General features: G+C 36.4%; 1 protein-coding gene across 6 annotated transcripts in view; it reads left to right on the top strand.

Moving 5' to 3' along the window:
• GADL1 (GAD like acidic amino acid decarboxylase 1) overlaps positions 1–16,191 on the top strand; it is a 129,685-nt gene that overhangs the window by 11,463 nt on the left and 102,031 nt on the right. For 2 of the 6 annotated variants that reach the window (XM_087947951.1, XM_087947952.1), the window contains exon 2: positions 13,806–13,862. The exons of the other annotated variants lie outside the window; for them this stretch is intronic. The gene's annotated coding sequence lies outside the window, so the exon portion shown is untranslated. The remainder of the gene's footprint in view (positions 1–13,805; positions 13,863–16,191) is intronic. 6 annotated transcript variants of the gene reach the window in all.

The following is a 16,191-nucleotide window of genomic DNA, read 5'->3' as shown; positions in this document are numbered from 1 at the left end:
TACAGAGCATGGTGCATTGTCATTAGTTTTCTTGTCTTTTGAACCAAGTTGTCAAGTTCCAGCTGAGTACAATCAATTATTTCAGCTATGAATTGTTACAAGCACTGCCCAGGTGCTAATTGCCTTTATGATATTTCCTCCACTTAGATTTGATGTCAAAAATTTCCATACTCAGTTTATATATTTTGTTGAAGTAACTTCTCTGACTTGATTAGTGCAACAGATCAGAAGCTTCCAAGACTCTAAGTGCTTTTACCCTTCTTCTGGTGCTATTGCTCTTATCAACTCTTCATTGTCAAGTTAGAATACATCATCTTCAACAATTTTTCCAACCTTAACAGCAATTGTTGCACATTTGTCAATGCCAAATGGCATCTTAATGTCTCTGCTAAACTTCTCAGTGCTTTTTAGCAGTGACTCAATTCAGCTTTTGTTTTTCCAAACAGTTTTAAATCATCCATGTAGAGGAAATGGGAAATTTTCAACCTTTTTCCCCACCTAATCTATAGCCACAGTTTGTTTTGTTCAAAACTCTTGTTAGTGGTGCCATTGAAAGTACAACTAACAGTGGTGACAATGAGTTACCTTGGAATATTTTCTCATTTTATTTCAACTTCACTAAGTTCTACTCCACAGGCCATCAACTTCATGTGCCATAGCTTCATGGAAGTCTTCAGGAATTTCTGGAAGTGGCTGCTAATTCCCAAAATTTCCAAGCATTTCTCAATCCGGCTATGTGTAACAGAATCAAATGCTTTCTTATAATTAATTCAATTCATAATGAAATTGATACTAATATTTGCAGTAGGGTGGCAACTGGGTCCTCCAAGCAGTGGCAGCCATTTTTAAATCTTCCAACTATTCCAAAAATTATTATGTTAATACCTGTAAAAATATTGCAATAAAATGAAAGAGGTAATAGAAAGCCAAGTTTTGTTTTTATTTTGGAGTAGAAAATAAATAGGAAATAAGATGTCTATTCCATTATTTAAATGTTTATTTTATTCTTTTAAAAAGCTTGGTTTGGCTCTGCTGCCTTTTTTGCCATTTTCAAATTGTTGGCTTCCAGTTATGCTCAGCACTAAAGGTGGCAAAGTACTTTGCAATACAATCCTTTACATAACTTTTCCCCACAGTTTTTCCTATGGTGCTCAAGACACATTACACTCAAAGTGTAGATAAGATAATCACTGGCATTTGTATAAAATTTAAAAATATGTGCTAAACTCTGGGACTCCTGCATAGCTCAATTTAAACTCTAAAAAGACAATTAAGTAAACAATATTGAATAAATATAGAATTAAAACTATCTCTGCTGAGGTAGCCTCTTCCCCTGCTCTGCCTTTTTCCTATCCATGGCATATACGTTCAGGTTTTTTTTAAGGTATTAAAGCAACATATCCCATCCCCCTCGTACTCTAGTAATAGCCAAGGATAATTCCAACAATGTATTAAATCTGTTAGGCTTTGTCACCTATTGCACAGGAGAGAAATCAGTTGTCTGATTATGGCTTAGAACTGTAGAGACAAAAATAACTGTCAGTGGGGACAGTACATCTCATGCTAGTATAGTTTTCTACCAATTCAATAATGGGTGAATATCATTTAAACCTAGTAGTACTAGGTAGTCTCTCCTACAGTACATTGTAAAAGCAGTTCCTTTTAGCCTCGGAGCCTAATGGAACAATAAATGTTAGAAGGAGCCAGCTATTTGATGCCTTCTGTGCAGTGGTGGGATTCAAAAATTTTTTACTACCGGTTCTGTGGGCATGGCTTGGTGGGCATGGCTGGGGAAGGATACTGTAAAATCTCCAGAGATTTGCTAGTTCTCCGAACTATTCAAAATTTCCGCTATAGGTTCTCCAGAACTGGTCAGAACCTACTGAATAGCACCTCTGCTTCTGTGTATTTTGGACTTCAAAAGCCATCAGCCCATGCTCACATAGACTAGGTTAGGGATTGTGAAGGTGTCTCCTATGGTGGGTGGTAGATAGTAGGTAGGTGCCCATACCTATTAGAGGCTTTGTACTTTGGCACTGAACACATTCATGCAATAACATATGATGGCTCCCTATTCATTTTAATGTGGTTAAAGTCTATAAATCATCTTATTTTTCTGATTAATTAAGTTTTTGTGCTTATCAGAAAGAAAGGGGGACAAGGCTTGAAGGAAAAGCTGTTGGTTTGGTGGAAAAAATGGTGATTAACAGTTAATGTGGATAATGAAGTACTACGGAGTAGCTTCAGCTCTGGTTTAATAAAAGAGTATTAGGAAAGAATCTGCTTGACTAGTTTATCTTCAAAGTATGGTATGTTACTTTTGTTTTGTGGTAGCATAAATTATAATTCCCCTTTTATCCTTAACATTATTAGAGAAAATTATTAATTTGAAAATTATTAAAATAATTATGGGCTTTGAACTAAACTAGTCCCTGAGGTACCAAAAACTGCAATTCAAGATTTATCATTGTAGTTCCCAAAATGTGAAGGGTAGAAAGAGACAGCCATAACTAAGAAAAAAAGTGCACCAGAAAGCCAGATACATTAGTGAGATTTTATGGGTCCTTAGTAAGCAATTGCGTGTTTTGGGAAGAATTATACTATATACAAATGTAGCTATTTCATTTTTACTACATTCTTTAATTCCATAATTCTCATTTTAATAATAAAAAGATAAATGGTATTGAGTTCTTGATTACTGAGTTATTTTTCAGTTGGATATTATTCAAAATCTGCTTTTTAAGATACAATGAACTCAGACACTGCTTATTTTAATGTAAAATTAAACCATTGTTTAATATACTGTGAGTGTGCATTGTCTTAAGAAGATCTGGAAAAGTTATTTCTGAAAATACAGTAACAAGTTTTTTAATAACTGAAAGCACACTGTAGATGAATTAAAAATTATAATTCAATAAAATAATCCACAGATTTTGTTAAATGTATTTAGTTACATTTTACCTCTACCCCATCCCACAACATTTAGACATATTAACAAACAGTAGATTAAAACAAGGCTTCCAAGTTGTTTCGTGGTTGGCAAAGCAAGTAAAGAAGAGACAAGCTTTGGTTTTGATGATTGCTCTCACATTTGGGATTAAAGATTTTGGGAGCAAGATGCCACAATCAGCAGGTCCCTTCATTCTGCATGAATAAATACTTTGAGTTACTTTGGATACTAATCATACTTTTTCAATTAAGTGATTTACTAGCTATAAGACATTGGCAGCATTTCCATACTGATATTCAACCCAAATTTGTTTCTAGAAAGTTGACAACCACTTACATTACGGCCACCCCAAGTGTTTTTAAAATGGGTTGACTACAGTCCTTGATGCTGTTATAAAAAAGGAATATAATCTTATATACAAATTCATACATTGTTATTCAGATTTTTCCTATGTTTTTGCCATCAGCTAACACTCTTGTTTTCATGGCTCCCAGAGTTTCCATCAACCAAAGCTGCCAAAGATGTCAATAGAATTGTTTCCCTGACATTTTCTAATGAAAATGAAAATTGTAATACAGTCCCTTAAATAAGCATAGCACAATTTTTAAAAAATATATTTTATTTTTACTAAAAATAAAAATATTGTTTCAGATCTTAAATGTGATATATCTTTGCCCTCTTGACATCATTCTTCCTGCTTTAAAAATGCCCCCACTTTTGCCATTCATATTCATTCTATTGGCATTGTTGCAACATGCTAGATCAGGGGTGTCAAACTCAAGGCCCACAGGTCAGATCTGGCCAGCCGGGTGCTTAGATCTGGCCTCTGGTACCAGCCTGGAAATAGCAAAGGATCAGCCTGTTCTGATTAAGGCTTCCTGAGACAGTAACAGTCAAACACTGTTCCTAAAAACCTTTGTTAGGGATACACCCTAGCAGAATGTGCACGGCAGGCAGGCAGGCAGGCAAATATGTGAGATAAACGTTTTTTGTAGCTTACACTCAGTAAAACAGATACACACTGCTAGTTAAATAGTTTATTCCAGTAAGAGTTTTAGCATAGTCAAACAGTCCATATATCATTCACTAGTTCAGTCCGTTCGGGGATTATTCAGTTGCAAAGTCCATTGTCGAAAAGAGGTTAGTAAACTTACAAATATCAGTCCAGTAATATATCTCCTCGCAGTAGAGATATAAAGAAGTCAAAACTCCTTTCTTCCTTCGACGTTCAAAAAACTCAGCAGCAGGGAACACGCAGTTAGCAAACCATCAATCCAGTATAGTCAGCAAATCCAGCAGGTTCTCTTGCTCCCTTACAACCGCACCCAAAATTACATGTTTTGCAGTTTAAAGTGACACACACTTAAACTTACTATCATAGTTTATATATATTATTTTACCCAAACTACGTTAGGTAACCTTGTTATTCCTAACATACTCCCCTTTTGGGTAATATAATATATATATATCTATATTTACAACCTTAACCCATAGGCATCACAACTTTCTTTGTGTTTGACTGAACCTTGGGCTTTTGTAAATTGATCAGCAATATTTTCTTCAGTCATACAATATTCCAGTCTTATCAAACCATTTTTTACAGATTGCCTTACATTCAGATATCTAAGATCTGTATGCTTAGATCTCGTTTTTACAGCAATATTTGTAGCCATCAGTATGGCTGCTTGATTGTCCTCATATAATACAATGGAATCATTAACAGTTATTCCCATATCCAATAACAACTGTTTATACAGAATTAAATCAGTACATAATAAAGATAGACATGAAAATTCTGCTTCCATTGTGGACATACTTATGTGTTGCTGTCTAATTGACCTCCAATCAATCAGTGCCTTTCCTAACAGTATAGCCGTACCTGAAGTTGATTTCCTAGTGTTTATGTCTGTTGCAAAACTTGCATCAGCATATGCACTGAAAATCAGATCATCTTTTGGCTCCAAATACAATGCATAATGCATTGTCCTTTTAAGATATCCTAATATACGTTTTGTCGCTTGCCAGTGTCGTTCAGTGGGTTCAGCGTTGAATCTTGCCAATTGATTAACGCTATAGGCAATATCTGGCCTTGACCAATTACTAATGTACGATAAACTACCAATTAGCGATTGATAGATAGTTTTATCGAATTTTGGACTTTGAGCATCAGTGTGGCCAAATTCCTTACTCATTGGAGTTTTTGCCGGTTTACAAAGTTCCATTTTGTATGTTTTTAGTAATTGACAAATCTTATCCTCTTGAGATATCTTATAGCCACCTTTGGTTTTATTTATTGTTAATCCTAGATACTGTTTTATCTCTCCTAATTGCTTTAATTTTATCCTCTTACCTAATAATGATATTATTTCAGTAGCTTCATTATTAGTTTTTGTAATTAAGGCAATATCATCAGTGAACAACAATAATAATGACACTGTTCCATTTGTCTCTTTCTTAAATAGACATGGATCAGCTAAACCTGCTTTAAACCCTATATTGTTTAACTCCTTAACAATATATTGGTTCCATTTGTAACCAGATTGTTTTAATCCATAGAGACTCTTTTTTAAGCTTCCAACAGTCATTATTTGTTTTATCATCCTTAATTCCTACAGGTTTCTTTAGGTATATAGTATGCTGCAATGGTGCATGCAGATAGGCAGTTTCTACATCTAAGTGATTTATAATATAGTTCTTCTTAGCTGCCCACACTAAAGCTGCTCTCAAGGTTGTTGCTTTTAGACTCGGTGCAAATACTTCATCATAATCACATGCAGTTTGATTAAATCCTTGAGCTACCAACCTAGCCTTATGGGTAACAGTCCCATTTTTACCTGTTTTTAATTTAAATATCCATTTACAGCCAATGGACTTTTCACCTGGAGGTAATTTAACATTTTCATAAACTTCCATTTGTTTCAATGAATTTAATTCTTTCTCCATTGCTCTATGCCAATTTTCTTGTTCCTTTTCTGGATACATTCTAAGTTCTTCAACAGTAGTTGGAACTTTACTAACTTGGCAAACTACACTTGCTTGGTACCTGTCAGGTGGTCTGGTTTCACGTGTTGAACGTCTAGGTATTACAGGGCTTACAGGTGGACTTTCATGTACTACCTGTTCCTGGTTATCTATTTCTTCCTGTTCACCTATTTCTTCCTGTTCTGGTCCTATGTGCTCTTCCTGTACTTCCTCTTTAATTGTATTCTTCTTATTACTGATATGTTGTTTTGGTCTTTTGTAGGTTTCTATGATTACATCCTTGCTTGAATCTTGCTCCAGTTTTTCCCATCCTACATGTTCAAGGAATTGTGCACTAGCACTACAGTAAACAGCTAGATGTACCTTTTTCCCAGAATCTGTATGATTTGTGATTAGATTCATAACCTACAAAGAATAACTTTTTAGCCCTATGCTGCCCCTTATGTCTCAGTTGTGTAGGAATATGCACCCATGCTGGTGCTCCAAATGTGTGCATGTAGCTTAGGTCAGGTTTTCTACCATGCCACCATGTGAATGGTAATTCACCTGTTGTTGAGTTAACAACATTATTCAATATATGATTACCACACATTATTGCTTCTCCCCACAAAGTTTCAGGTAATCCTGAATCCGACAACATAGTACGAGCCATTGCCTGTATTGTTTGGCCTCGTCTTTCTATAAAGGAATTATGTTGTGGCCTATATGGTGCAGACTTTTTATGTTCAACACCTGCCATCTTCAGTCTATTTTTGAATTTATTATTTATAAATTCCGTACCATTATCAGTTACAAAAGTTACTAGTTTCCTTTTAGTTTTTCTTTCTGCAAACTTCAACCAATTAAAGAAATTCTGATATGTTTCCGTTTTACTCTTCATTAAATAACAGAAACCATATCTAGAATAATGATCCATTACGCTTAATATATAACGAGCACCTCCCACACTTGGTTTTTTAGGACCTATAATATCAGCAAATATGACGTCTAGAGGTTCCTTAGTCTTAAATCCATTTATTCTATTTGCTGGTATTACCTTGCTTTTTTCTTGACTGCAAGCATTGCAGTGCAAATACTTACTGCAAGGCTTCAGTTTTATACCTTCAGATAGTTCAACTGTTTGCTTGAGCATTTTAAAATTTATATGCCCTAAACGTCTGTGTAACAAATGTATGCATTCATCATGAGGTTTAACGTTATTATACACTGTGTTAACCACCTCTAATTGATTATCATTTAACACATACAATTCACCTTCTAAAGTTGCAGTCACGTTTTTACCTTCTTTTTCTATTATGCAGTTTTCTCCCCTAAAGGTAACTACATAACCTAGTTTAACCAAAACTCTAACCCGAAAGCAAATTAAACTTAAGTTGTGGTACATATAACATTTTTACATTTTCTTTTATGCAAGAACAATGTGCAATACCTTCACCTTTTGCTTTCATTTTCCAGCCATTAGCTAACGATATCTGCTGTGAACTCGTGGACATCTTAACAAATCTTTTCTTATCTTTAGTTATGCAGTGCGATGCTCCACTATCTACAACCCATAAATTATTATTCACAGTTTCGTTGCTATACATGTCTAACTCTAAACATTTTTCATCCTTTTGATGCCTTTTAGCATTCTGGCTGGCATTGTGGCATTTTCCTTTCTTGCAGAATCTTGCCAAATGTCCTTTTCCTCCACAATTAAAACATTTTCTAATTGTATAGGCTGTGAAAGATTCTTTTTCTTCTTGTGGTTGTTCCCTTCTGAGTTGATCCTTTTCAAGCCTTCTCCTGGCTTCTTCAATTAATCTGCCAGTAATGTCAGTTAATGTTAGGTTATCTTTGGCAGTACTTCCAGTGAAGTTACATAGTTGTCATAGCTCTCATCTAACGAAGACAAAATTATATAAACCTGATGCAGTTCTGTGAAGATAAGTTCTTTTTCATGCAGTTCCTGAAAAATCTTCTTCATAGTGTTTATATGAGTCAACATGTCTCCATTCTTTTGAAGATGTGTTCTAAACAGCTTCCGTGTAAGATTTATATGTGGTTCTACACTGTCTCGAACATAAATCTTCTTTAAATTCTCCCAACATTTCGCAGCTGTTTCTTCTCCACGAATATGGACAAGCTGCTGGTCACAGAGTGTCAGTCAGAGAGCTTGCTCATTCTTCAGTTTATATTCTTGTATTTTCTGGGCATCATCCTCATCTTCCGGATCCCAAGCATCTACCTCTGGTGGGTTTTGAATTATACTCCACAAACCTTCTCTGCGTAGAAGTAGGCTGCATTTCATAGACCATGAAACATAGTTTGTTCCATCCAGTTTGGATATTAGAGACAAACTTGGTAAATTGACTTGTGCCATCTTTTTCTGGATATTAAACTATAATTAATAAAACACAGCTGTCTGTTTACAGTATTGTGTAACTACACTAACTATCACTTTATATAAGCCTGTTATATCCTGGTTAGTCTGACTGTGCAGCTGGGCCCATAACCAGTGTTAGGGATACACCCTAGCAGAATGTGCACGGCAGGCAGGCAGGCAGGCAAATATGTGAGATAAACGTTTTTGTAGCTTACACTCAGTAAAACAGATACACTGTGCTAGTTAAATAGTTTATTCCAGTAAGAGTTTTAGCATAGTCAAACAGTCCATATATCATTCACTAGTTCAGTCCGTTCGGGGATTATTCAGTTGCAAAGTCCATTGTCGAAAAAGAGGTTAGTAAACTTACAAATATCAGTCCAGTAATATATCTCCTCGCAGTAGAGATATAAAGAAGTCAAAACTCCTTTCTTCCTTTGACATTCAAAAAACTCAGCAGCAGTTAACACGCAGTTAGCAAACATCAATCCAGTATAGTCAGCAAATCCAGCAGGTTCTCTTGCTCCCTCTTATGGCGGTTTTACAACCGCACCCAAAATTACATGCTTTGCAGTTTAAAGTGACACACACTTAAACTTACTATCATAGTTTATATATATTATTTTACCCAAACTACGTTAGGTAACCTTGTTATTCCTAACAACCTTGTTTTTATTTCAACAGCTGTGAATTATATGCATTCATAGCCCGTAATGAGTCCCAAACTGTTTATGAATAGTCCAACAGAAGTCTGCCACAATCTTTTGGGATAAGGCTGATAAGCACTCACCATTATCTCCCTTGAAATGCTGCCAACAACTATTTGCCAATTAGCTGTACAAGGCCAAATGTCAAAGTCAACACAGAGCTTCAGATTTTAAACTCACCAGAACAAAGTTTCTTCCTGCAAAGGCTCGTGTCCCTTTGCTCCTCCTGTATGTCTTATGGGAGGGGCCAATCATCTCCAAGCCTTACTACTGAGTCGCTCCTTTGGTCTTAACTGTTTTTGCCTTCTGACAGCTCTATTTTGTATTTTTTAGTATTTATTTGATTTGTCAATCGCTTACAAGATACAGGTATAAGAATAAATATAGTTTTGAATACATGAGATGGATACTTATAAGAAAAATAAAAAAAACAATAGGACAGGGACAGTAGGCACCATTGGTGTGCTTATGCATGCCCCCTACGGGCCTCTTAGGAAGGGAGTGAGGTCAATAGTAGACAGTCTAAGGCTCCCCTTGTTCCTCTGCCTCATTGATGTCAGATTCTGGAGGCTCTGGAGTCAGCACATAACTCTCAGATGGCCCTGAGAGTCAGATGCAGATCCCTCATCTGAGTCCTCACTGTCCGACTCTGCTGCCAGCTCTGCAGGCCACCAGTGGACCACAACTCCAGCTGCGATGCCTCTGCTAGCAAAAACAGCACAGGGGGGACAAGGAAGGCCCTGTGTCCTGTTTTTGTCTGAACAGCCTTCTGTAGCACTCTCCTGGCCAAAATAGAGCACAGGGATTAGGGTGGCCTGTTTTGGCTGGCTGGGTGCTGCAGGAGGCCATCCAGGCTGAAAACGGGGAGTAGGGGGCGTTCCGCAGCCCCCCCTATTTTGGCCGGCAGGGTGCTGCAGAAGACTGTGTATCCTCCTCCCCCCCCTCAATCTGGTCTGCAGAGGACAACTACAATGCTGACCCAGCCCTCCAAGAAATCATCGTCATTACATCAGCCTTACATTGCATCAGCCTTATATTGCATCAGCTTTACAGCCGGTCAGCTCTTAAATCTCAATGCCTTAACAAAAAAGCTCCTTTGCTTGCAAAAAGCTGCCTTAAATACCAATCATTAGATTAAAAATGGGGGAATACACACTGAAGATCAATGTGTCACAGTTGTCATGGAAAATTAAATCATTCTGTCTGAATACTTTCCTTTTTATCAGCAATACCTGCAACCCAGAGTTACAAATCAGACTGGGTGCCAGAGCACCTTGAGGAATTAAAATAGTTAAAATGCAATGATAACCATCAGCAGCCAATTCTTGGTCATAAAGTGAAACCCTTTAGCAAGGGTTGCCACAAAGAAGAGAGAGTCAAGCTATTCTCCAAAGCACCCAAGGGTAGGACAAGAAACAATGGGTAGAAACTTATCAAGAAGGAAAACAACTTAGAACTAAGGAGAAATTTTCTGACAGAACAATTAATCAGTGGAACAACTTGCCTACAGAAGTTGTGGGATTGCCCCCCCCCCATCCTTAATTGAGGATGGAGGAGGTAAGGAGTGGCTTCAGCATTGTTGTCACTTGGAAGGGGATTCTGCCATGTTGGAAGTATACACCAAAAGGATAGTGCCAGGAACCATGAAATCAGTGTAAAAAGCTTTAAAAAACCCTCCCCCTTTAAAAAAAAAAGTCAAGCCGCAGAATAAAAGGAAAAAAAACAACTGCAGAGAATCACCTCAGGCTACGGAAAGTCTGGGTGTACTGCCAAGAACCATTAATGGGTGTTATAATGCAACGGTTGTAACTGCAAAGGCAGTTTCTGAAAACACTTAAGTAATAAAGATAAGCAGGATTGGGCTAGAAACAATACTCAGAAACAGACTAGAATGGCTCCTTCCTAACAAAAGGCTGTTGGAAGGAGATTTCTTCCAACAGCTGGTTCTCTAAAATGCTCAGAAAATTAACAACCTGAACTGGTGAGAACCGGCTGAATCCCACCACTGCTGTCAGGCATGTGTAATTGATTTTATCCTATTATGGTATGTATTTATTTTTATTTATTTTATTTATTTATTTATTTGATTTGCCAATTGTTTACAAGATAATAAGTATAAGTGTATACATAGTTGTGAATACATGAAATGGGTACATATAAGAAAAATAAAAGAATAAGAGAAACAATAGGACAGGGACGGTAGAGCACGTTGGTGCGCTTACAGACCTCTTAGGAAAGGGTGAGGTCAATAGTAGACAGTCTAAGGTTAAAGTTTTTGGGGTTTGGGGAAGAAACTACAGAGTCGGGTAGAGTATTCCAGACATTGACCACTCTATTGCTGAAGTCGTATTTCCTGCAATCAAGTTTGGTGCGGTTTACTTTGAGTTTGTATCTATTGTGTGCTCTTGTGTTGTTATGGTTGAAGCTGAAGTATTCATTGACAGGTAGGACATTGCAATGTATGATTTTATATACCAAGCTTAAGTCAGACCGAAGACGGCGTAATTCAAGGTTTTCTAGTTCTAGAATTTCAAGTCTGGTGGCATAAGGTATTCTACAACGAGTAGAGGAGTGGAGAACTCTTCTTGTGAAATATTTCTGGACTTTCTCAATTGTGCTAATATCAGATACGTAATGTGGGTTCCAGACTGATGAACTGTATTCGAGTATTGGTCTAGCAAATGTTTTGTATTCTCTGGTTAGTAGTGTGATATTACCAGAGAAAAAGCTACGTAGGATTAGGTTAACAACTCTTGATGCCTTTTTGGCTATGTAGTTGCAGTGGGCTCTAGCACTTAGATCATTAGAGGTGAGTATTCCAAGGTTTTTTACAGAGCTTGGGTCATCAGCAAGTTCTTGACTATTCAGCTTGTATTTTATTTTCTGATTTTTTTGCCAATATGTAAGACAGAGCATTTATTTGTTGAGATTTGAAGTTGCCATTTGTTTGACCATTCTGATACATAGTCAAGATCTTTTTGTAGGGTAGCAGTATTGTCTGTGGTATTGAACAGCTTTACATCATCAGCGAAGAGCATAATTGCTCTTAATATGATCACAGAGGTCGTTTATGTAGAGTATGAAGAGAGTTGGTCCTAGAACACTGCCTTGGGGACACCACTATTGACAGGTACTGGATTTGATAGGACGCTCCCGATTTTGACCATTTGTTGTCTGTTTGACAGGAATGCTTCTATCCAGTTATTCAGTTGTCCAGAGATACCATAGGATTTTATTTTTAGGAGTAGTTTGTGCGTGTACCACTGAATCAAAGGCTTTACAGAAGTCTATGTAGATTGCGTCTATTGCTTTGCCCTGGTCGAGTTGTGTCGTCCATATGTTTTTGCAGTGTAAGAGTTGTAGATTACAAGATAGTTTTTTTCTGAAACCAAATTGTTTATTGGAGAGTAGGTTATTTGTCTCTAAGTGGAGGATGATGGATTGGTTAATAATTGATTCCATGACTTTACAGGTGACGCAGCATAAGGAGATTGGCCTGTAATTTTCAACTAGGCTTGGGTCTCCCTTTTTGAAGATTCTTCTTTCTTTCTTAATGGACCAGTATTGTTTCCACTTTTCTCAATGAATGAGGTTCCTTAACCCCATGATTGCAATATTGTTTCTCTTTCTATTAGGGGAAGAAAAGAGAAAAAAAAGAAAATGGTGTTCTTTTTTTTTTTTGCGTTTGTTTTCTTGGCTTCTCTGTTTCTTAAGGTTTTTGGGGGTGTACAGAAGGAGGCTTTTGTGGAGCTAGCTGCATTTTCTTTCTACACTTCCAACATATAAAATATATAGTCCATATACAGCAGAAGTAGATTTAATCTGTGTAGTTTAATTCAGATAGCAAAAGAATTTTCAGAATTTGGAATAAAACTGCTGGTGTCATCCATATGATGCTTGTAGATACTAGTATGTTCATGGATACCTCTTTTGAAGCATGACTGTTTTCCATATCATTCCATAAACATTTTATGTTTAAAATATAAAAGTATACATTTTTAAAATTAAGTGCTTGACATGTTCAAATTAGTAGTCTCTTGAATAATCCCATCCCTGTGCTCTTACTTCTTTTACATGCCTGTTAATATTTTACTCATAACCCCACCTTTTTTTGGTAATGCTTTTATCATGTATATCAAACAGAATTGTTATGAAGCTGGGTAGCCTTCTAAATTTATTATATAAGGCAAGTTAATTTAATTTCTGATTCAGCTTTGGGTAAGTTTCACTTATTTTAAAAATAATTATTTAAAAAAATTCTGCAAAGAATAGTTACAAAACCAAACTTCATACGCTAGATATCTGGATTTGGGGCGGGGGGGGATGATGTGCGATTTTTAGTGCAGGTTAGAAAAAAATAACACATTAAAGACAAAAATATTAACACCAGGATTTTTTTTAAAAAAAATCAACTTCTGTTACTAACTATATTTTGTTTTTTAAAAATATATGGCCCTTGAATACTTATTCAAAAAGCTTTAATTACAAAGCTGGTAAGACATATCAGTATATTTTATTGGCATTCCAATTTTCAAATAGGTTTTCCTCTTCTAGATGTTGAGAGAAAGTAAAAAATGTAATTTAAAATATAAAATAATTGGTAGTTGTTTACCCTAACATTTGAAAATGTAGAGGCTGAATCTCAACTGGGAAGCAATGTGCTACCATCATATTTTAACTATGCCCAAAAACGGGAACACATTTTCTGCAACACATTTTGAAGTTCTGCCATCTCATTTCCTAGATGGGAGATTTAATAATAATCCTTTTAATAAGCCCCCTTTTTTTCTTCTGTTTTTAGAATTGTTGAAATAGTTGCCCTCCATTATCAGGTCTTGTGGTTTTGATAGAATTTCAGGTAATGACTTTTTTATTTCTTCCTTTCTGGGATGTCAAATATTTTTTTGTTGCTTTTCTTTTGTTAAATAAAAAGCCTATTCTACTTTCAAGGGGAAGTAATTAAATTCTGTGTTTTCATTGGTGAAGGTCACCAAAAAGTAGTAGTGGAGTCTAATAATTTGCAAATAGATGATCTATTCTTTTTTATTTTCAATATATATATAAACAGTGTGTTGTCTGGGTACAATTATTTTTAGGCGATCATAATCAAGGTGTTTACAATATCGTGCATCACAATAACATTAATACTGTAATAATATTTTGTTTGTCCATTTTAACAATTTCCCATTTTAACATTTATCCTTTTTATATCCCTTTCTTTCTAACTTCTGTTTTTATTGTCTAACCATTGATAAAATGAGTTCCATATCAAAAAAATATTTAGTTTCTTCTTTGTCCTTAATAGTAAGCATGTCAGCATCCCAATTAACAACCTCCAAAGAAAAAGATTCCGAGAGTAGGATCCCTGCACAAGTGGATAGCTGCGTTCCTGTCAAACAAGCAACAAATAGTCAAAATAGGGAGGACTGTATCAAATCCAGCACCAGTTAACTCTAGTGTCCCCCAAGGCAGCATTTTAGGACCCACACTCTTTCTGCTTTACATCAATGACCTATGTGATCATATTAAAAGCAGCTGTGTCCTCTTCACCAATGACGTAAAATTATTTAACGCCACTGACAATACTGCTGCCCTACAAAACAACCTTGACTATGTGTCAGAATGGTCGTGTAATTTCAACTAATAAATGCTCTGTCCTACACATTGGCAATAAAAGTCCGAACACCAAATACAAGTTGGGCAGAAACTATCTTGTAGATGACCCACACTCTGTCAAGGACCTAGGAGTACTCATCTAAAATGATCTAAGCCCCAGAGCTCACTGTAACAGCATTGCCAAAAAGGCATTAAGAATTGTTAACCTTATTTTGCGAAGTCTCTTCTCTGGTAACATTGAATTGCTAACTAGAGCATACAAAACCTTTGCCAGACCAATTCTTGAATACAGCTCATCCACCTGGAACCCACACTGTATATTGGACATTAACACAATTGAATGGGTTCAGAGGTATTTCTCGAGAAGAGTACTCCACTTCAATTTTGGGTTTGGAGAATCTAGAACTGCCCCGCCTGTGGTCCAATCTAAGCATAGTACACAAAATTGTCTGCTACGACATCTTGCCTGTCAACAACTTTTTCAGCTTCAACCACAATAATACACGGGCAAACAACTGATACAAAGTCAAGGTAAACCGCTTCAAACTCAATTGCAGAAAATATGACTTTAGCAACAGGGTTGTCAATGCTTGGAATACTCTACATGACTTCATTGTTACTGCCTCAACCCCTCATACCTTCAACCTCAAACTGTCTACTGTGGATTTCACCCATTCTTCAGAGGTACTTAAAAGGGACATGCATAAGTGCACCAGCATGCCTACCTGTCTTACTGTTCCCATTTATCTGTATTTACTTCCTTTGTTCATATTTATGTTCATACCTGTTCATATACTTGTTATCTTGTACATGTTTGGCAAACAAATAAATAAAATAAATAAAAATATAATCTTCCCAAAGATCCATTTTATTAGAGATATCATATTGGCACATTGGGGGAAACCCAAATTGGAAAGTTCTGGGTTTTCCCTAGCCCAAAGAAAACCCAAAATCCAACCCCACATCCAATAGTCCATCACATGGTCCAATTGCTACTTTGTTCCAACTGGAGACTATCCCCAGTCACTCCCCTCCAAATGCAGGGTAACATGTCCTTGACTTTCTGAGAAAGGAATGTTATTGTGGCTAATCTTCCACCGCTCCTTTAAGTCACCCTCCTAAATTCCCAGGCACTGAATGTGGCAGCCCAGGAGCCTCAAAGAAAAATGGCTTCCAAGATAACGAAGGGCTAGTCTACCCATTCTGCACATTCTAATATTTTCTTAATTACATTCTCATCTGTTCGGGATCTCATCCCACTTCCATTGTTCAGCATATACAATTCTAGCTGCAAATAATACATGTAAAATCAAGTATACAGTCTCCTTAACATATTTTTCTGGTAGAATGCCAATAAGAATATTTCTGGTTTCATATCTATATGCTGTTTTATCATTTTTTTCCAACCAGGTGTATTTTCGTCCAATATTTTTTAGCTTGTGGATATGTCCACCACATATGGTAATATAAACCAGTTGTTTGATTACACTTCCAACATTTAGCAGATCTATCCTTATGTATATTTGCTAATCTTGTTGGTGCAAAATGCCATCTATAGAACATTTCATATA

This window comes from Notechis scutatus, chromosome Z, assembly GCF_049901735.1.
Source record: "Notechis scutatus isolate UNSWTSFEM ecotype Mainland chromosome Z, rNotScu1.2, whole genome shotgun sequence".
Lineage (NCBI taxonomy): Eukaryota > Metazoa > Chordata > Lepidosauria > Squamata > Elapidae > Notechis > Notechis scutatus.
The sequence above is the reverse complement of the archived record's forward strand: the minus strand, read 5'-3'. Positions and strand labels throughout refer to the sequence as shown.